Here is a 23570-nt window from a genome sequence, read left to right on the forward strand (position 1 = left end):
TTAACAACATAAATGAACGTTACTGCGCATGCGCACTTCTGTGACCCCGACGTAACAAAAGAAACCGAGACGATCAGTTATTTGGCTAAACTTGTCTTTCCAATATTTAGAGTTTAGGCAGCGATACCACTAGATGTCAATGTACCATACTGTTTCTTTTAATGCGACCGAACTACAGGACCCTTTCAAAATATGTTTATTTAATCATATGAACATACAACGAAATTCAACAAATCGTTTATTTAATTCAATTATTTTAGAGCAAAATAATAATATAAATCATATTAAGATAAATTCAATAGAATTTAAATAGTTATATTATTAGACATTAGCCGAAAACAAACCGGAAGTTAACTGGGGGACAGGCGCGTGCGCGTCCGATGAAACGATCTATAATTTAATATAATATTTAATATATTGCATTCACGTATATTTTCTAAATGAGGACATTCTACAGACATCTATTGTTTTTATACACAGCTAGTTAGAAACACTATAACCTAATTCTAAACCATACTTTAATCATAAAAGAAAACTTTTTGAATTTTTACATTTAAAAAACTATATTTCCTATATTTTTCATAGTATTTTTACAAATGAGGCCATCCCCAAAGTGAGCTGGTTTGCTCACTTTTGGGTACAAATTTGTCCCCAAAATATAGTTGGAGACACACACACACACACACACAATCATGCACACATGCATTTCATGTTTTGTCTTTCTATAAACAACATTATATACCTCCACAACAAAACACACCCCTCATAGAAAAATGTCTGCACTTTTACATTTGCAAAAAACCTCAGGTATGACTTTTGTCATGTCTTTAAGGGAACAGAAATAGACCAACAAAATGGTTCCAAAACAGTATACATACAGAAAAATATCATTTTAAATAGTGAGTAAAAAAAAAGTGAGTGTTTTTGTGACCAATGCTATAATTTTATGCATGCTGACATCCTTTTCAACAAATTAAGCATGTTTACTTCTGTCAAAAATAATGAAAAGGTAAAAAATGAATAAAACCAGACCTTAATGCCTCTTCATCTTTAACCAATGACAATTATTTTTTGGATGAACATTGTGAAAAACGCACCCTCTCTCGCAACTCTGAAGCAGCAAAAATGCGTCTTGGCAGCCTGGGCACATCTTGCCTGGCAACACAGCGGACAGCGAATCCGCTCCGGGATCCCAACCGGAGTTTCACTCCCGCTCCCCTCCTGGCAGACACAGCCCATCTGACTCGGCAACAACTATGACAGGTCCAGTCAAGGTAAACGACGGCCGAATCTGGCTACAATTATCCCTACCACCTTCATTTCAAAATGAGCTGTTTTAACAAGAGCACTTATAATTTGAAGGAGTCTTCTACCTTTAAACAACCATCTGCCCAGACCTTTAAAACATAAAGTGCGCTACAATTACAATGTGATTTGGCCTTATTTTGCCTGCGCCCCAAATAAGACTTTTATGGGTCGGCTTTCTTACTCATAACTAGAAAGAAAATGCTACGTCTGTAAATAGTCTACCATTAGTGGGACAAACAGATTTACAATAGATCTGAAGTTCTGGCAAACAGTGACCTTTTTTTATAGAAGATAACCTAACAATGTCAGTACATGTCGACAGATTGATGGTTTTTGAACTATAACATATATATTTTTTTTTTTAACTAAGAATGCTCAAATATTCAATGCACCATGTCTCTAGTTTGTTTTTAAAGTCTGGATTCTGTGTAATCTTGCACAATGGTGCTGAACCGGAGACGGTCAATTTAACAAGAGAAATCATGCCAAACAAAGACTGTGGCACAGAGGTATTCAAACGCAATAGGTGACGCACGATACTGCGTTTATAACCGTTTTAAAAGACAGACAATTCTAAAGCCAGATTACTTTCTAATGTGAGTCTCACATTCCCCAGATGATCTTCTGCTGTGAGACGATTCTGCAGGTCTCAAAAACCGAGACCTGTAAAACTGCCTTCTGTCTTTGCGGTTACTACAGTAAATGTGAAGTATGCATACTTTCACTACACACTAGTAAAGCTGGTTTTAGTGAGAGCTGAGAAACATACAGTATACGCCAGGAGAGAGGATTACAGTTAAAGTGCATGAAAAAGAAACGGAAAACAAAAAGAGCGAGAGAGAAAGAGCGAGTGTGTAAAGAAAGAAATCCAGGGATTAGTTTCACGGTCATACACGCAAATCACGTTTAACTTTAACACGAAAATGGTTTCAATCTGAAAGTCCTATGAAACAACATCTTTATATTTATTTCTTTATGTTCAGTATATACATCTCAAAAGAGGTGATTTAAACCTGTATTTGACTCTTCTTTTCAGTGGAACACAAAAGAAGATATTTTAAGAAATGTCTTGGTGGTTTTGTTTCTATTCAATAGAAGTCAATGGTTTGTTTGTTTACCAACATTCTTCAAAATATATTTTGTGCTCTGCAGAAGAAAGAAAGTCATATAGGTTTGAAATGACATTAAGGTGAATAAATGACGAAGACATTTCATTTCTTGGGGGAACTATCCCTTTAAGAGTGTTGCAACTGTAAGAACCCTCAACCAACACTTGTGTTAACCTTTCTCTAAATTCTCAATAGTTAAGCAGTTCACTCAAACAAAATCTAGTGACTCTTCATCAGGTCTCTATTGTACAATAAATTCCTGAACACACACACACAAACGCTCTTAACTAACCCTGCATAATATACACAACCCATGCATGCCGTCCAGGAGAATCCTGAGAAAGGTAAATATTTGATGACTGCATAAGAACTGCTTGTTACTTTTGCTCCGTGGGAGAAAACATCTTGTGTGGCCGTCCCTCAGTTCCAAGCCAAAACGGCAGAGCCAGAAATGCTTTTAAAGTGAGTGAGGAGAAGGAGACACGTTCACCAGCGACTGCTCCGATGTCCCTTCCGGGGCACGTTGGGAAACACAACACAATGAATCACTTAAACGCATTATGAAAGTGCTTCAATGCTGCACATCAGCGGGTCTTTGAGGGAAGTTTTGGTGATCTTTGAAAGTTTCAGATGTGAGGAAGAGAAAACTGTTTTCATCCGTTTCTCAGTTTTATGTTGTTTTGAGTCTGAATGAACACAAAGCAATGTTTTGAATCTTTTCTAAATAAATCTTGTTGAAAACATAAAGAAATGTTTTTAAATGAGTGAACTGTTTCTTTAACTCCAAAACATGGTACATCCAGGAAAAGAAAAAAATCCCCCAATTCTGAGCAAACAAACGTCATAGCCAAGCATCACATCCCCACAGGAGGAGCAACGAGAGCTCATGTGAGAGGCATCGGTCTGGTTAAATTAGATTCTGCATAAAGCAAAAAATCTGGCTTATTTCGTTTTCTTTCGCTGTGGGAACTGAGTTCTGTGGGTAATGCGGCTCAACCGAGTATGACATCAAAACAGAGAGAGAGAGATAGAAAGAGAGACAGACAGATTCATCATAAAAGACTTGAGGATGAGAGTCACACTGAAGCCTGCTGAAAATAGGCACAAACAAAGACATTAGAGCTTTAGGGAATTTTTAAAGTCAGTCATTAAGAGGATGAGTGTGTGAGAGAGAGAGAGAGAGAGAGAGAGAGAGAGGGAGAGAGAGAGAGAGAACATCATGTATGACAGCATTGACAATGATGTCATTTAGCAAGTAAAAAACCAGATGACATCACAACCAGCGTTCATCATGTACCATGTTGCTGTAATAGAAATTTAATCGGATCGTCCAATCAGAGGCCAGCGTTCTTTCTGTAGATTTAGAGTTTCTCATTGCTTAAGGTGTTATTGTCCATCATATTGAACATTTAACAAAAAATAAATGATTTTCTGCATAAAGAAAACATGGCCTATGACAAAATACTAGGGGTGTTGGGAAAAATCAATTCATCTAACTATCGCAATTCTTTTTTATCTCTGAATCTATTTCGTTTTTTTATTTCATTTCTCCTAAGTGGTGGTGGAGTTAACCCTTTTATTCCAACAGAGGGCGTAAAGCATATTTGTATCTGTACTAGATGATGTCATATCTGTTTTAAGATGGCTCGAGTACCTGTTCAAATCCCAAGTGTGGAAACTTTTGGGATTTTACACTTTGCCGGGAGCACCAGCGCTATACATGACTAAAATGCTATGCAAACTCTGCCATACACTGATAGCATATTGTGGCAATAGACCAACTTGAGTGCTCACCTTGCTCGGCAGCATCCAGAGCTGAATGTGACATTAAGTCAATTACAGAGCGCTTCAGAGAAAGCAAAACGTATCCCAGAGGTGATTGCTCTATTTATTAGCCGTCTTAAATTGCTATTTATTGGAGCAGCTTAACAGCACTTTATTTTATTTTAAAGAGAATATGTTTTTACTCATTTTGTGGCACATTTGATAGTTATATTCATGTGCAGGTTCAGGGTTTTGGTCCTTGAAAGTTTCATGGTCCAAGGTTCTTTAAAATATACACTGTGTATGCTCCTGAAAAAAAAGCAATGTATATTGAATTGGCACACAAGTATCGGGATAGTATTGAATCGCCAAATTAGTGTTTCGTAACACCCCTACAAAATACTGTAGTATACTTAAGTATTAGGGCTGTCAAGCGATTAATCGCATCCAGAATAAAAGTTTGTGTTTACATTCCATTCCATTCCATTTTCTACCGCTTATCCGAACTACCTCGGGTCACGGGGAGCCTGTGCCTATCTCAGGAGTCATCGGGCATCAAGGCAGGATACACCCTGGATGGAGTGCCAACCCATCGCAGGGCTTGTGTTTACATAATATATGTAAATATATGTCTGTGTACTGTACATATTAACGGTGTGTTTATAAACACAAACACATACATGCATATATTTAAGAAAAATATAACAATTAATAAACGTTAATGTAAATTAAGTTATTGGTATTTGTAAATAATACATCTCAAAATTTTATTAAATATATGTAAATGTATGTGTTTTTTTGTATTTATAAATAAAAAATGGATATGCACAATACACGGACACATATTAATTAAAAACAAACTTTTATTCTGGATGCGATTAATCGCAGCCCTAGTATTTACTATGGTAAACTATATTAAAATTCCTAGATGGTGCAGTCTCTTTTGATCTTACTAATGGTGATCCTCATTAAAAACATTTTTCCTGTAAATCAGTATATTTATTCAACTTTGAAGATATTTTGAAATTTACAGTTATGAGAATGTTATAATTTTTTTGATTTTGTGGTGTAAACTGACACGGGCACTCTGGACTGGTTTGTGTGGTTCAACCCCTGTGGCTGTAAACCTTACGTTACATCATTGAGGCTTGTAGAGACAAGCGTCAGTGAATGACATCATCAATCCTGAAATAGACTCGTGGCCTCCTCTGACAAAATATTATGAACACCTCAAGATTTCTCAAAGTTTAGATTAGTGGAAAAGATTAAATAAACTCATTATGGTTAATAAAAGCACATGGATGGACCCCAGAAACGCAGCTGGGATGGGTCTATAAAAGCGAATCTCGAATCTCTCTAGCTCACTACAAGCTGGATGTATAGAGGCTTATGAAATTAAAATAATTAAGTGACTGATTTTGTCATGACAGAGAAGGTGAACCGATTGTGTTAATGATAAAACGTAAATGATTTAGTATTAAATCATGTCATATATTTGGAGCGGCAGGCTTGAAGTCTGATAAACTTTTTATCACTGTCCTTTCATCAAAGCGATTTTATTTGACGCTGGGTCACATGAGGGTGTGGTGCAGTGAAAGATTAACTGAAAACACATTTAGAGTTAATCTCACCAAACCCCTGAAGAACATGTCTGGTCATATATCACCAAAATCAAAAGAAAGAAAACACGTAATGAGAATCACTATTCACAGAATAACACAATAACACAAGCATAACCAAAGAACAGACAGTTAAATGACATCCATATTCATAAATGACGAAAAGCTGTTGTGCTTCAAAGGTCTGTACTTCGATCCGGAAGCTTCTCGTAAAGCTTCTCAATGTGAAAACCAAGTTAACCAAGTTACAAAAGAGCAAGTTCTAAACGATAAACTTTTTCTCTTTCGTTGAAGTTATATTAAGAGTTGAAAGTTTACACAAACTGTTAACTCATCTTTCCATCTTAGTCCCCGATGGTGTCAAGAAAAATGATCTTGTCGTCAAGAGAATGACTGCGTGTTGAAGCTCAAAGCATCTTTTTAGCGGGTCCCCCCAGGAGGGTGAGATTATAGAGCCGAGGATACAGCGCGCTGCGCCACGCGTGCACAAACAAGCGAGCATGCCGGCAGAGGAAAGGAGCAGCCATTTGTTCCCATGGATACAGCGCAGAAAAAGTCGGGACCTCCAATGGGGACACATGCTGGGTGGGAATGTGTGGTGGGGAGGGGGCTCTTCCAAAATCTGCCATCAGCAATATTACATTCAGTGTAGTGTCTCACCGCTTGGCACGGTTTCGCTGTAAGCATCTGTGATTATGTTAAGCCACAATAACGTGAGATATGTCATTGGTGAACATGTGGGACGTTAGTTTGTGAGCTTACCGTCAGACTAGATACATCTCAATATTTTTTCAGATTTTACAGACAGGACAAAAATTAGTCATCAAAATCTGGACACAACCGCCCTGTGTTTTCTTGTTGTATTAACTCATGCACCTCAAGTTTACTTCCTTTTGTGTTTGGCTATTATATAAAAATTTGTTTTATATTGAATTAATATTAATTTATAATAGTTTATTATTATTATAGATTCTCACGAAACCACTGAAACATCATGGCAGTAAAGATTTGAATTATGAAACACACAATTCAGTAACACAAAAATGATCATAGTAAAGATAACTGTGTTCTCTACCTTGGACAAAATATCATTTTGACAAAGGGATTAATTATTTATGTACTTTATTGCTTTTCTGCTAAAATTCTCATAAACGTAACGCATCCCGAATCCGATTTGTCAGAGTGCAATTTAAAATGAGTAAAATTCAAATATTGTGAAAAAAACAATGTTTGACTAGATGTTCTCAAATCCCAAAAAATGATATTCATGTCTAATAAAAATGAAGAAATAGTGTCCAGGACTGATACCCAGATAGCACAATCCATCTGGCTTACGTCTATTTGACGTCTGCATTTACATCTGCAAGAGTATTCTGCTAACAACGCAAGATTGTGGGTTCGATCCCAGGGAACACACACAAAAAAAACGTATAGACTAAATGCACTGTAAATCGCTTTGGATAAAAGTGTCGGCCAAATGCATAAATGTAATGTAATGTAAATGTAACACATCTGCAATACATAGTTTGCTCATCTGCAATACATCTCGGAGACGTCTGAACGTCTGTAATACGTCTGCTAAAGATCTGGAGATCTGCTGCGCAAAAACATCTGCTAAACATCTTAGAAAGAGCAGCTTTACATCCATTCTAAATCATAAACATCTTTGAGACATATTCTAGATGTCCATATGACGTCTGACAGAACACATCTCCGAGACGTATTGCAGATGTAAATGCAGACATCAAATAGACGTAAACCAGATGTATGTGTGCTATCAGGGATATTCTCATCCTCCTTAACGTTTTTTTAAAGACCGTTTACACTCAAAGATATTTACATTAAGTTTGATTTTATGTGAAGAAACACGTCTACTAGTTCCTTTAAAATGGCTAACAAAAAAACAGATTACTTTTTATTTTTCAAGTTAAAAACTTAGTACTTCTTGTCACGCTGTGTACACACCTTTTTCCTTTCTCATGACCGCTACAGATCATTTTTATATAATTTTAAGATTAAAATATTTATATATATATATCCATCCATCCATCCATTTTCTACCGCTTTATCCGAACTACCTCGGGTCACGGGGAGCCTGCGCCTATCTCAGGAGTCTATATATATATATATATATTATTAATTAATGTCTTATTATGTTAATAAAAACTTGCTTAGGCATCACAGTTTCGCTTGTTTTTAGCAAAAAATGCTATGAGATTGACAGTTTTAAATGGTTACGGTAATGAGCAGTTTTAAGGCCTTTTTTGTAAAAAACTATACGTTTTGTTAAACTGTCAGTAAAGTTTTGAAATTAGTGCCTATGAACATGTCATATTTTGTTTTAAATAAATGTGAAGGGAATTTGTTGAAATAAGAAACAACTATACAAAATGCAACTAAACTCTCTGAGATTTCCCACCTGCTGGCATACAAACGCACATATACACACTCAGACGACATCATTTCAAATTCCTCTGTGATTGATTTAGCATGCCGTATACACATTAAGGTTCACTCTCTTCTCTACCAGACGCCCGGAAAATGACCAGAGAGCTATAAAGATCACCAATAAAGTCATTATGTCAGTTACCAAGACGGCAATAAACACGCTAACAAAACCTGTCAGCTGAATTCCCGCTAGCATCACACCTCGCTAATGCAGCATGCTAATGCTCATCACTCGGCTAATCTAATCAACAGACGCTAACACAGAACCCTCAGGTCAATGATGTTTGGAAATACTACTGAATGCAGACTGAGTCTAAAGCCTTTTAACTTGTTTAGGGCCATAATAAACGATGGGTCTAAGATTAGAGGCGAGTTTAAGGAATGTGACTGGACATCCCCTATGACAACCATTGTTTTACTTAAAAAAGCATGGTATTTGTTGTAAAGCTGTCCTTTTATAGAACGTATCACTATGTTTATATTACCATGGTGCCAAAGTAGCCTCGTTTAGCGGGACCTGCAGACTAAAGTTTGGACTATTTTGAAGTTTGGGTGTCCAAAGTATCATCCACCTAGACAAGAAAAGACTTCTGACTGAGCAACCACACTTCAATTTCTATCTTTTAAATGTTTTAGTATTTCCGGTGATTCATTGAAAGCTAAACAAACACATCCTCTTGGAGAGCAAACAAAAGCACTTGCCAAAGACATTTAATGGCCATTCTATTTCTGAATCATTCCGGACATGTGCTAACAAATCAGTAAATGATCAAATCAAAACGTGCACTGCTTTCTGTACAACAGGTTTGGCTTCACGAGCCCTCTTGAATAAATGAGATCACATGGTCTGGAAGATATCTTATGGAAAATCTCTGTCTAAAGACATGACGTCAAATTTAAAATGTTAGTATTCTTGCAAAAGTCACAACGATAAACATCTAGCAGATGTGCGCTTTAAAAACTTCCCATTCAGAAAATGGACCAAAAATATACTGAAGACAAAGTTATGCCAAATGTTTAGATTGTGATTCTTTATCCTTGTAGTAAAAAACAGCATATTCTGGTTTGCTGGTTTTGATGCTGGTTTGCTGGTTTGTGCTGATTTAAGATGGTCCTTAGCTAGTCATGTGCTGGTCCATAGCTGGTTTAATAGCTGGTTCAAAACATACGTAACCCAGCATATGCTGTTTGACATAGATTGCCAAAAATCTGATTTTATATCTGCTAACCGAAATATCCCGACCGGATAATATTTAGTTTGACTCAATGGACTTAAAAAATCACCCAGTGGTCAGTGTTTGTCTTGAAGAAATCTGTGTTGTGACATTGAACATTTGCTAAATTATTAATCAACTGTATTGAATTCTATGTCGTTTTTACTGCAAAATTGTGCACATCAAAACACTCATATGGTTGCCAAATAAAACATGATACACTTATTTCCTGCTCTTTTGATGGCATTCACACATTCTGTTTGGCAGGAACGATAAATCACAGTACAGATTTACCACACAGATTGTTCTCAAGTGATCGGGTGACTCTATATTCATCCAGCCTGTCCAATCTGAAACAGGAGCCTTCAATGGCACAGTGTGAAATCAGCCGGGCGAAACCTTCTTCACCGGTGAATTACGGCGCCGCTCATGATCAAGGACGTGGGAAGGGAGAGATTTCTGAAGAAATTGTATAATCAGGTAAAGATCGCTTACGGTTTGTCACGCCCCATCACGGATACCTTCACAAAGCGCCGGCGACTCACATTCAGCGGTGCCAACCTCATACAGCTCAGGAATCATTAACCCAGCCCGGTACTTCCCAGAAAGAATCAGACGATAAAGTACAGGTCGGGCTAAAATGTCACCACTGCATGGGCACCATACCAGGATATTGTACAACCCAATAAAGACGAAATCCATTAATTGACTTTAAACCTCAATTCTAGACTTAATAATGCGGAACAGCTCAACAAACAGTAAAGAAACATTTGAGATGTTAACCATTGAAGAGACCTGGAGTTCTGACTCTTAATTTGAAAAGATGATTAAGAAAGAGTATAATTTACAACTGTAAGGACAGACTTGAATTTAAACTTCTCCAAATTCGGTCTGTGATTCTGTCTGGGAAATTTAAGATAAAGTCTCAAAATGTCATTCTGACATAATAAACATCGAAGTTTGATGTCAAGCATTAATTTCACCATAATTTAAATTTTTGACATGGCCTTACTTTTCTTTACATTGTATATGACAATTTTATCACGAAAACGTCTTGGTTACGTCTGTAACCTCAGTTCCCTGATGGAGGGAACGCAACATTGTGTCAAGAACGACAGATGTGTTTCACTATAGAAAAGGCAAATGAAATTTGGCGAATGAAAATTTGCATGCCGGTCTCCGCCCCCGGATGTCAGGTATAAAAGGAATTTACCTCTTGTTCTGAAGAGCCTGAGAGCCTCTCACGACTGCAGCAGAATACGATACGTGTTTGTGGCATAAGGGACACAACGTCTCATTCCCTCCATCAGGGAACTGAGGTTACAGACGTAACCAAGACGTTCCCTTTCTGTCGGTCTCTCGACGTTGTGTCTAGAACGACACATGGGGTTATCTATGGAAAACACCACAACGCTGTATCGCGTCACAATCTCTAGCGAAGCAACGGTAACAGGCCTGGGCGTGTCAGCTCGAAGCTTTCGCGAAATTGTAACCTTCCAGTGTGGTGGTCGGGGGGTTCCAGAGCTTTCTTGGAGAAAGATGGGTACAGCCCTGACCGGTAACCTTTCACGGACGGAGGCCTTAGCTCTCTACTGGTGAGAGGTCTGAAAGCCAAATGCGGTTGGGCCAGTGTGCCGCAACCAATAACACCTGGTACTCCTCTTCCCTGACCTTGCGAAGTATCTGCGGCGTAATTCTGCCCAACCCCAGGTCAGCTGTGCACAAGGGTATCCGTGCCGAGGGGGCCTCGGACAGGGAGTACCAAAGTGGCCAATGGTGGTGTTGCGGGAGGCAAACAGGTTTACCTGGGCCTACCCGAACAGCATCCAAATGAGCTGGACTGCGCGGGGGTCAAATTAACTCTCACAGTATATGGATTATATATAACACTGTGAGTGTTATTTGAAAATAATATACTTTGTAAGTGTTAAAAACTGAAACAGGAAGTTCTTCTAGACCAGCAATGGATCAGTATTCTTTACAATTTCTGAGGTGGTCTATAACAGAGTCAAAGACACAATAAAAAAACAACTGCATTTGAAGTTTTCAAACAAAATCAATTATTGCCCGAGTTTAAATAAGATCGGTGTTAAAAATCACAATTGACATCACAAAGATTACACTGAATTATGAGTTGATCTGTCTTGTATGATTTCCACAGTAATGTCAGTTTGACGCCAATTTTTTGTTTCAAACAGAGATGGCGATAAAGAGATAAAAGTTAAAATTCATATTTTACAGCAAACCCCCCTCAGAAAACAGGAATGTAAAATGTTCCACACATCGAACAGTAACAATCCACTCTTATTTAGAGTAGATAAAGTCGCTAAAAATTAAACAGGTAATGTCTGTGTGTAGCTACTGTAATATTCAACAAAGCATAAAATGCCAGCAAAGCAATTTAATGAATAATTTAGTCATTTATTAAGTACAAAGTGTCACAGCAGATAATAACACGACCATCTTGCGCTCTTAAGCTCTTTGTTCAAAAACAGCAGGATTGGGAATGTCTGGCTAAACTGGTGCCTTACTGGTTTGAGGTCACGATGGAGGATAATGAAAACCATTGCGGATGAATGAGGTCAAACGTTTCTCTCCCCAAAAGTGAATGGTGACCACAAGACCCCCACATCAAAACTGTAAGGAGCTTAATGCCGTAATACATAGCAAAAGATTGAACGATAGGGGTCTTACATGTCCCGATCGCTTCTTGGCATTTCTCCTGCAGTCCGGTTCTCGGTCTTTGCCAGGAATTACGTGGTTCCAGTCTGTGATCTGGCCGAAGACCAACGTCAACAACAATAGACACAAATCACACATCAATGTAGTTCCTTCCGGGAAGTGAAATTTCAGTCGCCCTTCATTCAAACAGCGGTAAAAGTTAGAAGACTTGATGCGACTTGTTGGCTCACTCAATGGAAAACATAAATGACAAAATAAGTAAACAGTGAGATAACAGGATTATGTCAAACATCCAACCTGTATTTTACTACTAGGTGTTTTTTTGTTTGTCCAGATCACGATTTCAAAGGACGGTTTTGTATTGCATGTTGATCTTTGATATGTTCGATACAAAATAATTTTTGTTCTCTAACTTGCTTTGATACTAAAATGTTTTTTTTTTAAATGTAAGTGATAGTTTACCTAAAAATTATGTCATCATGTTCAAAACCCGTATGACTTTCTGTCTTGCGTGGAACAAAAACAAAGATATTTGGGGAAATGTTCCAGACGTTTTGTGTTCATACAATAGAAGTCAATGTTTTTGTTTTGTGTTCTGGAATGACATGAGTGTGAATAAATGATGAAAGAATGATTATTATCAAACGCATTCGAACGTAAATGTAAACAATTCAAGATTTTCCAGAATTTTCACTAGATCACATTAGACCGTCAGAATCCAGAACAGACATGAGCCAGACTCAGACAGGCAGGTTGAACCGCTCTGTTAACCCAGCACATCAGCCATCTGTGGCGGACAGATGGGACCCCCCGCGCCCCCTTTAGCCCGAGGGCACACTTTCTGTCGCATTCTCCCACACTCACAGGACCAGAGAAATATGAGACGGGACGAGCTGTATTCTGAGATTTATTGCAAAAGGAGGAGAAAGTGGCAGCTTTCAAAGTCAAAGTTCACTTTTGATTTAGATGTTTCACACATTCATCAAACGCAAACCCTACATAACGTTCTACTGGCCAAATCATTTCTTCACATTAGGAAATGTGTGAAAGATGACAGCGATGACCTAAAGATTGTGACCAAACGAACCCGCTCGTGACCCCAGTACAACATTTCCCAGGCGCAAAACTGACCTAAATTTTGTCCAAGCAGACGCCACACTTGACATGAATAAAATGAAACCTGAAGGGATAGAAATACAGTCCATATTTGCATTCTGTGTAATAACAAGAGCTTTGATTTGTGGAAACAACCCAATTGGTGGCTTTGTAATCTTAACAAATCTCTTTTGCTCTGTTAATGAACGTGTTTCTACAGCATATAATTATGCCCCGCGTCGCTGCGAACAAACACTCGAAATCCCCCCGAGAGACAAACCAAACTCTCCTCAGCCCACCAGCTGCTCGCCCGCCACAAAGAGAGAGAGAGGCCAGGAAGAAAACAACAGGCCACGTGCGGCCTGTTGCAACACTGCTCGTGTAAACCTGCGTTGAATTAAACTTGCACAACCGCATGTCCGTCCCGCCCACTTTTTGTTTGCCGACGCCCGGACAGCCCACGCTCTCTTCCTCCCACCTTTTGTCCGTCTGTGATGATGACTAGCGAGGGGTTTTCCTGTGTCTGGATCCCACTGGGACCGTGTTACAAAATGTTTGTGAGAAATAACAGGCGAGTGCGTGGTCAATTTAAATGACAGTACATTGGTTCTCATTGGTTCTTGCTTGTCTTGTGACCAGGACTGGAACTGGGGGATGTGGGGAGGGGGGGGTGGAGTTACAACTCAAAAAGTAGAGCATTTTCTATCTTTTATTCATGAAATACCCCCCATCCTCTGTGCAAATTTCGCACATGCATAAAGTGGCATTTTCTGCATCTGTGGTTTAAACAATTTGACATGTCCCAGCTAGATTCCCCCCATTTCCAGCACTGCTTGTGACAAAACACATGAGACCCAATGACATGACTCGTGTCATTTTAAAGTACTTCTAATTCCAGTTCAAAATACAGAAAACTTCAAGTAACACACACACAGACACACGTCTCTATAAAACATCGGATGTTGAATCTGTTAGTGACGTAACATGCACACACACACACACACACACACATCCATGTTTTCCCGAAAGTGAGTCAGTGGGTTTCATTCGTTCCAAGAACAATATCAGAGGCCAGAAAACAAAAGCGGTAGAAGCCGCAGAAAAGAGTGAGGTCACTTGCAGCCAGACTCTGAGAAACAGCGTGTAAAACTCAAGTAAACACGCCTGTTACACTCATGTAAGGAAAATGAAAAGCCTTTGCCAATATGTCTGGGTTGAAAGAAACAGCCCTTGCCGACACTTTTTTTCGGTCATTATTTATTTGGCCTCATGTCGATCTTAACCTGTACACTGCTTTCTGTGGAATACAAAAAGCATAGTTTTAAAGATATGCAGCTCTGTCTATATAACAACAATCTGAGATCTGTAAAGGGTTTATTAGGATCAGGTGATGTTAAAGTGATAGTTCACCCAAATAGGAAAATTCTTACATCATTTATTCACCCTCATGTCATTCCAAACCCACATGACTTTCTTTCTTCTGCAGAACACATAAGAAGATATTTTGAAGAATGCTGATTACCAAACAACACTGACCGCCGATGACTTCCATTGTATGAAACATTTCTCAAAATATCTCATTTTGTGTTTCACAGATGATAGTGTCATCAGCAGGTTTTGAAATATGAGGGTAAATAATCATGACAGAATAATTATGTTTTTGCCAAAACACGAAAGTGACATTTCTCTCACGAATTGAGATTTCTTTTAGAAGGACCGCCAAAGTTCCACACATTGTGGTGTCAGCGTGCGGTGATCTGCGACGGGATTCATCTCTCGCTGCCAGTCTGTTCTCTCAGGCACATATGCACGTTCATCTGTGTTTATATGACAGAAGTAACACTGTTTATCTAGGCCAAGCAGAGCCAGACTGTTGCTGTGCAATATGAAAACGGCATAACTGTGTGTGTATGAGTGTGTTTGTGCATTCACATCACTGCATCTATTTTATTCATGCACTCTGAGTAAATCGATCGTTGCATACCAGCCAATCCTCGCGTCGCTGTTCTTTCACATGACTGTGATATTGGTGGTGATATTCTCATTCATTCACGTATATTTAGTTGCCTTGCGCACATAGCACAAAGCTGTAAGGATCATTGTGTGCTGACAGCGATTCTTCTAAAACTATACGACACAACACTGAGGAGCGAAAACTAATTTTTGAATTATAAATCATTATTATAAACTTCCTATTCCAAACTTCCTATTGGAAAACCGACAGTTTTAATTTTATGTACTTGCTTAAAAAACAAAAAAAGCACAAAATGCAGCTTTGAAGAAATAGTTAAGGTTAAAATGTATTATCCTCTACTCTACAATTTTAATCATTTTGTTTTATCTAATTTATAAAAACACAAAACACATTTCAACTATTGAGCTGTCAAGCGATTAATCACGATTAATTGCTATTAACCACATCCAGAATAAAAGTTTGTGTTTACATTATATATGTCTGTCTACTGTGCATATTATTTTTTAATTAAAAAAACATACACATATATGCTTGTGTTTAAGAAAAATGTTAAATATAAAAATGAATAAACATTTATAAATAATTGGTCAATGCAAATAATTACATGTAAATATTTCCTAAATATATATACAGGTTTGGGTATGTTTTTGTGTTTATAAATACAAAAATAATATGCACAGTACACACACACATACAATGTTAACATAAACTTTTATTCTGGATGTGATTAATCGCAATTATTCGCTTGACAGCCCTTATTTAAAGTAATGCAGTAATGGAAATCAACAACTCTGTGTATATTGCCATTACAACAGACCTTCCCATAAAGGAAATATTCAACGAAATCCTATTGTCAATAATCAAAAGTAAAAACTTGCACATGGTATTCAACAAAGGTGTTACCAATAAAACTACCTCACACATCTTTCTAAAACTGCAGATATGTCAGAATGCTGTTTTACCCCCGCTGTCTTACACAAGCTATAAAGTCACGACGGTTTCATTCAATTTGATAATCTCTCTCTCTAGCTCCATGTGAAAGCCTGCAGACATCGAACTAGATTTAAACACAAGGATATACTGGGACTGTACACCGGGTCTGCCGTGCCAAAACCAAGACTTATTCGTTTTGTATTCATAACCGTATTGTGCTTTTGTGTGTGTGAGAAGCACACGCTCATAATCCTCGATGGAGCCCGAAGTCTTGCTTCTCATGCCAAACTGGCTCAGAGGAGTAATTCTGAACAATGCGTGGAGAGCTTCAATGCCAGCGAGTCATTTCTCCGCTGGTTATGAAGAAACTCAGGCCATAAATATGACCCTGACGCTAAAACTGTACATACTTAACATTCTTACATAACAGAAAAGCTTTAAAATTCATGCTTCAAACTATACCATAATAAATAAGATAAGGTTCATGAAAAGGTATGTAGATGCAAAAAACCCAGAAGCCTGCAGTTTCTTTAACGTGACAGAGACTTTTCTCTGAAGTGACTTACAGCGGATTGCATATTTTATAAGTATATCTCTGGGAATTGAACCCGTGACCTTAGCCTCGCGAGTGCCAAAATCTACCAGTTAGAACTACAGAAACACTATACACCATACATAACAGTTCCCACATGTCCTATGGATGTCATCAAAACCAAATTAACTGGACTACACAAAACTTCAATGATTTCAAATTCCATATATTAAAACCTGACATCCAGCTGTCTCTCGCCGTTCAGATAAAACACAACCCACATACATGTCCGATCAAACTAAATATTCTTTCTTCATACTGGATTATTACAAACTCCCAATATAAATACACCCAAACGTAACATATATTTCAAGAAACAACACAACAATATTCTCAAATCTGGAGAGAAGAACAGAACAAATAACCAATAAACTTGTAAAGTTATGATTTTTGGCAAACCGTAGCGCAGAAAAGTCACATTTGATGAATCAAATAGAGTATATATGGCGTAGAATAAACTGGAATAGATGCTGGTCGTTTAGCTTTCCCGCCCTCTTCATTACCTCCTTTGATCTGTAATGTTTCGGTAATGACGGGAGACTTCACAGAACAGATTGACTTAATCCTGGAGCTCCGCTTTACAACTATCGCGACACTCGCATTCAATCCAAACGGGTGAGAAAGTGTTCATTTTGAGTTGAACTTTCTCTGTAAATCCGAAATGAACTGATTGCGATACCCACTGGCAGACGCTTGGTGTTGTGGGAAACTCAAGGCCTCAAGACCTTTGGGATATTACAGCGTGTCATCACCAAGCCAAGAGCTAATAAAACCGAATAATACAGGGTTTGTGTTTGCGTGTGAACAATCCATCAGCTCATTAATGTCTAAAATCACGTAAGAGAGGGCGAGAAAGTGAGCGCAATGAACGAAAAATAGAAGATCTGTGCTGATAGGACGCTTCTCAGATACCTTGGGAAGATCCCATACGAGCATGCAGCTGTGTGTTCATACTTGTTTTACGGAGGGAAACACTCGACCTTTCTTAGATTTCATTTATTGAAAAAGTCAATCACAAGATACATCAGTATGGAGTATGAAGCTCTTTTACAGACTGAAGGTAATGCAGTTATAATGAAGGCTTGTTCAAGAGCTCGACCACAGACTGGAAAAAAGATATAAAGCCCTGAACGTAAAGCTGCTACATTTAAATCTCTCAAATTAGAGTTAAACACAGCCAATGTTTCAGACGCAGACAACCAAATTACATTCCTAAAAGTCTGATGTATTGAGTGACATTCAACACAAGATCCCTCTCTTCAGTTTTGAAGTTATAGCTAAAATGAACATTTTCTCATCATTTATTCACCCTCATGTCATTTTAAACCTTTCTTTTGCAGAACACAAAAGAGATTTTGAGTAACTCCATTGACTTCCATTATATGAACACAGAACCATTGAGACATTTCTCAAAATGTCTTCTTTTTTTACCCACTGAAGAAAAAGTTATAGGTTTACAACAACATACTCATGAACAAATGGAAATTTTGTATTTCTGGTTGAACTATCCCTCTAAAATATTCTCTTTGTTTATGTATTTTTGTAGGGAATTCTCACAGATTAGGAAGTAATGGAAAATCAATGATCAGGTGTTGGAAATATGGATGATATTTCATAACAGAAGTCACTTACTAAAACCTTAAAGGTACAGCAGCATCTGTTTAAATTTAAGAAAAAAACTGTGCAAAAAAACGAGAACAACATTAGAAGTAAACATACAAAAAATAAAAATGCTACAAAAAAACAAATTTCATGAAAGTGACAGATGATAACAAATGAGAGTTACTTTGAAAATTCTCTCTCGTTGTCTGTGTGTCTGTCTCTCTCTCTCTCTCTCTCTGTCGTCTTTTATCTAGAGCAGTAAAATCACAGATCAGAGAAGGTCTCCTGCTCGCTGGAGCTCAACACTTCACACCATCATTCAAACCAGAGATAACCTCAAGTGTCTGATATTCAGGTCTGATAAGAAGTCCTGGTGAAAACATGGCTGGTCATCTAAAGACCAGCAAAATCTAGCATCAATATAGGTATGAAGAGTTTCAAAGCTACAACAACTGTGATGTGTGTTTTATCCAAAGAAAAAGGTAATTAAAAATGTTCAAATTTTGTTGCTTTGCTGAGCTGTGACTGGAGCATGAAAATTCCTACCAAATTTTCTTTTCACGTAAGTAGCGATTGTGTTTAAATATGAACATTTTATAAACATTAACATCAAATAAATACTTAATTTATACTAAATAAAAAAAATGGTTTAAAATTATAATGCCGTAAATTATTTTGCACATGAATATACTAATTCTAAAAAATATATTTCTTATAGATTAATAATATACAAATAAACAAATAAAAAAATTAATAATAACAACCAAAATATTCTATTTTTGCATATTTTACAGCAAAAAAAATTGATTTTGTGAAATATGATTGTGAGATTTCTCTGACATCCATCAATAATCTGTAACACAGAAAGGCCATAAAGCTCTGTGTGTGCGTGTGTATTGTTTTATATCACGGTGGGGACCTAAACCTGAATACACACCAACTCATGGGGACTCGTGTCACCGTGGGGACCAAAATTGAGGTCCCTATGTGAAAAAAAAACGTATAAATCGTACAGAACAATATTTGTTGAAAATCTAAAAATGCAAAAAGTTTCCCATGATCTTTAGGTTATGGTGTAGGGGATAAAATATACCGTTTGTACAGTATAAAAATCATTATGCCTGTGGACTGTCCCCATGGATATAATAAAGCAGACGTGTGTGTGTGTGTTTGTGTGTGTGTGTGTGTGTGTGTGTGTGTGTGTGGAAACATAAATCCACTCGTGTGGTCTGGCTTAGATCGAATGGAAAGAAGGAAGCTCAAACCTCATGCCAGTGGAATCTTCTGGAAACATCTCAGACATCAGGCACAGAATCTGACAAATATTCAGTTTACAGACCTAAAACCATCAGAACACCCGGACCGAGTAAAACTCATCCCTAACAGAACCATTACTCTCACACATTCTCAAAAACTCTCATGTGACCACGATTGTGTGAAATACAGGCCTGTACACACAAACACACACAACACATGAGGTCAAAAGGTGAGAAAAATCTTGCCTGGTCTCTATAGGCTGAACAAACAGCTCTGTAGATAATCTCAATGCAGGAAAAGGCAGAAATAAAGAGTGAAAACAGGAATGTTATTGTGGCTCAGACAAGCAGGCAGCCAGCGTTTGTGTGTGTGTGTGACAGGGTCGAAAGCAGGATTTCAGTCTCCATCCGTGGACATCACGGTCAAAATTTACACTCCCCGACTGACCACAGACCAACCACCAATGTCCAACCACTAGAGAAAAATTACACAAGTTCTGCTGATCTCAAAAATGTCTCCGTCTCATTTCGTCTTCTCACTTCCACAGGTGTTGTTTGTCGCTCAGCCCCGGCTCGCTCATAAAAACGATTCATGAAGGGGAGAGTTAAAGAAAAGAGTTTGTTTTATTCCAGGACCCATTTACGGGTACCATGGGCTGGGTTACTGGTAGTGAGGGTCCACCTGGTTTAGTGGGATTTCAGAGATTTAACAGGGCCTCATTCTAAAATTTGCAGCCTTGAATTTATTAAAGTCTACTTACGCTCTTAAAAAAAGTGCTTCATGAAAAAAAAAACATTTTGGGTTGTAATGTTTTTCGAAAGGGCTTCTAAAGGAGAAGTTCACTTCAACATTTGCCCCGATTGACTTTCCATAGTAGGGGATAAATTACTAGGAAAGTGAACAGGGACAAAATTTGAACTGAACTACTCCCTTAATATCAGAAGAACCTTTATGTTTCACAAAAGTACAAACAGTTCTTTAGAATATAAAAATAAAAAAAGAAATGGTTTTGGGGTTCTTTGGGAAAACAAAAAAAGTTCTTCTGACTTTACACTCTTAAAAATGAAGGTGCTTAAAAGGTTCTTCACAGCCATGCCATAGAAGAACCATTTTTGGTTCCACAAAGAACCATTCAGTCACATGTTCTTTAAAGCACCATCTCTTTCTTACTTTTTTATCATCTAAAGAAGTGTTTCCCAACCCAGTCCTAGGTGGCACCCATGACAGAATGGGCTGATGATTTAAATTCGCTGTTTCATATTGGGAAACATCTAAGACATTCTGTCAGGGGGGTCACGAAGGACTGGGTTGGAAAACACTGATCTAAAGAACCCTTTTATCGCAACAAAGAACCTCTAGCGGAACAGAAAGGTTCTTCAGATGTGAAAGGTTCCTTATGGAACCAAAAGGTTCTTCAATGGCATCGAAGAACCTTTTAAAGCACCTTTTTTTAAGAGTATTTAAGATTGGTCAAGGTTTCTTGTGCTGAAAACAGTAGTAATGAAGTATAACATGGCTTTTCTCAGACCCCTAGAAGACCCCACAGACTGTTTTCAGCTCTATTTTTCATCTATTTTATTATCTGAATGGCTTCTGTTAGGAATGGCAAATCTCCCTTGAAATGGCTTTGAAATGAACCAAATTCAAGTGAAATGCAGTAAACAGATGCTTTAATCGGGTTGACTGTTGGCTATGTGCTCATTTATCATTTGATGATATCAAAGAGATATTATGGGGTGGAAGTGTGTGTGTGTTTTCTCACATGCACATGAATTGGCTGGACTACTGACACACACTTGTCGCCCCCCTCGCCCTGAGTCAAGAACTCTGGAAACTGGAATTCCTCGTAGCTCTTAAATCTCTCATCCCCTCCTTCCCTCGGCTCATGAGCTCTCTCTCAGTCTGATGAAAGCTCTCTCTCCAGCGGTCATTCCGAGGAAACGCAAATGGAAAGTTTTACTGTGGCATTACGGGAGTGTTTTCACTTTTAAACTGTCTTTACTCTTGACTATAACCAGCCCTCTCTCTCCATCTCTCACGAGCAGGGCAGGGTTATGACAAACCGCGTTATGTCTGAAGAATACCGTTACTTACTCTTAAGCCTCTCAAAGGTTGGAGATGATTCAGACCAAAAAAGAGAAAGTATGAACGAAAGCGCTTCGTAGTTCTCATCTGAGAATGTCGATCCCAGAGTCATGCCGCTGTTTGAAGGCCCTTTGAAGACGAGACGGAGCGAGACGCAGTGAGAGAGAGACGAGGGCAGGTGGGCCGGCACCGGGGGTGTGTGGAGGTCAGCCAGGTCTGAAGAGCTTTTATGACTATAATCTGCTTTAGGACTTTCTCATGGCCGCCACGCCGAGAGAGACTCCACTGAAAGAACGACCACAGAGTTCACATACATTCATACGACACTGCTTATTCACGAGATCAACCTGAGAACTCAAAGAGCTTTTCATCGGAAGAGGAGAAGAGGGAGAAAGGGGAGATAGGAAAAGGAGAGGAGGGAAGAAGAAAGACAAGGCGAGGAGAAGAGAAAAAAGGAGAAGAAAAAGTTTAATGAGAGGAATAGAAGACGAGAGGAGAAGAAAGATGAAGAGGAGAGGATAAGATGAGTAGGAGAGAAGAAGGAGGAAAAAATAAGACGAGAAGAAAGAAGAAGAAAGAAGAAGTGAGGAGAAGAAATATGAAACGAGACGAGAAAGGAGAGGAGAAGAGAAGAAAGGACTGAAGATGAGACAAAAGAGGCATGAATAGATAAAACCAACAACAAGAAAAAAGAGGAAATGAAACGAGACGAGATGGAAAGATGTGTCTATGAGAAAAGAGGAGAAGAGGAGAAGATCTGATCAGGACTCTAGACATTAAACAGGTGGAGAGTAATGAAAGGTCGTATGTCGATAATGACACGTCTGTGGACACACCCTTCATTTTCATCATCTAATCACAGAGAACCCTGTGTGTGTCGGCGGTCTGATCTCAGATCAGGGCGAGCTGAAGGAATGTCTTTGATGTCAGTAATGCAGCATGCAGGCCAAAGTCATAACAGTCATTTTTCACAGGGGAAATTACACAGGGCCTTTTTCTCCATCAATCCCTGAAGAACAGCAGACGCTGACCTGAGAGATGAACCCACGGGACACGGCCTGTCATCAGCACACAAACACACTCACACACGCTGACAAAACACAAAAAAGAAAGGAGCGCTACATAAATACCTGACACGCGCTGAAAGACATTCCAGACCTCGATCTGTGTCCTGTATAATCCTCTATTCTTTTACACTATTCCAGCGCAAGTTATCAGTGACACGAAATACTGGGACACATTCTTCACATTAACCAACACATTTTTTTCACAAAATATGTATATATAACCCTATGTATTAAACTTAGTACAGAATTAATTTCTATACTGATATACTGCAGTATACTATACTGTAATGTGCTGTACTATACTGTACTGTACTATGTTGTTCTATACTGTACTGTTCTGTGCTGTACTGCACGGTATGGTACTATATTCTACTAAACCTCACTCTAATGATCTATACAGTACCATACAATACTATAAAAGCTGTGCTGTGCTATACTATACCATGCTGTGCTGTATACAGTATGTACTACTATACTGAGCTATACTATACGTTGCTATATAGTGCCATACCGCACTACGCGCTATACCATACTGTACTATGCCACACCATACTACACCACACTATACTATACTATGCTATATTATACACTGCTATATTGTACAATACTGTACTATACTGAGCTGTACTATATTGCACTGTACTACTAAACATCTATGCTATACTATATATGATTATCAACACATGTAACTTTAGGTCACTCTGAGGAAATTTAACCTGTGAACCACTCTGAAAGAAAGTTTAAATCAAAAGACATGAGTTTACTTGTGAAAAGATTGTGTTACATCTGTGTTTGTGTGTGTGCGCACGCACAAGTTTTC

General features: G+C 38.3%; 1 protein-coding gene across 5 annotated transcripts in view; it reads right to left on the reverse strand.

The window, feature by feature from the left end:
* Positions 1-23570, reverse strand: part of nhsa (Nance-Horan syndrome a (congenital cataracts and dental anomalies)) — a 73896-nt gene that overhangs the window by 41907 nt on the left and 8419 nt on the right. The window lies entirely within an intron of this gene.

Source organism: Triplophysa dalaica, chromosome 20 (genome assembly GCF_015846415.1).
Source record: "Triplophysa dalaica isolate WHDGS20190420 chromosome 20, ASM1584641v1, whole genome shotgun sequence".
Lineage (NCBI taxonomy): Eukaryota > Metazoa > Chordata > Actinopteri > Cypriniformes > Nemacheilidae > Triplophysa > Triplophysa dalaica.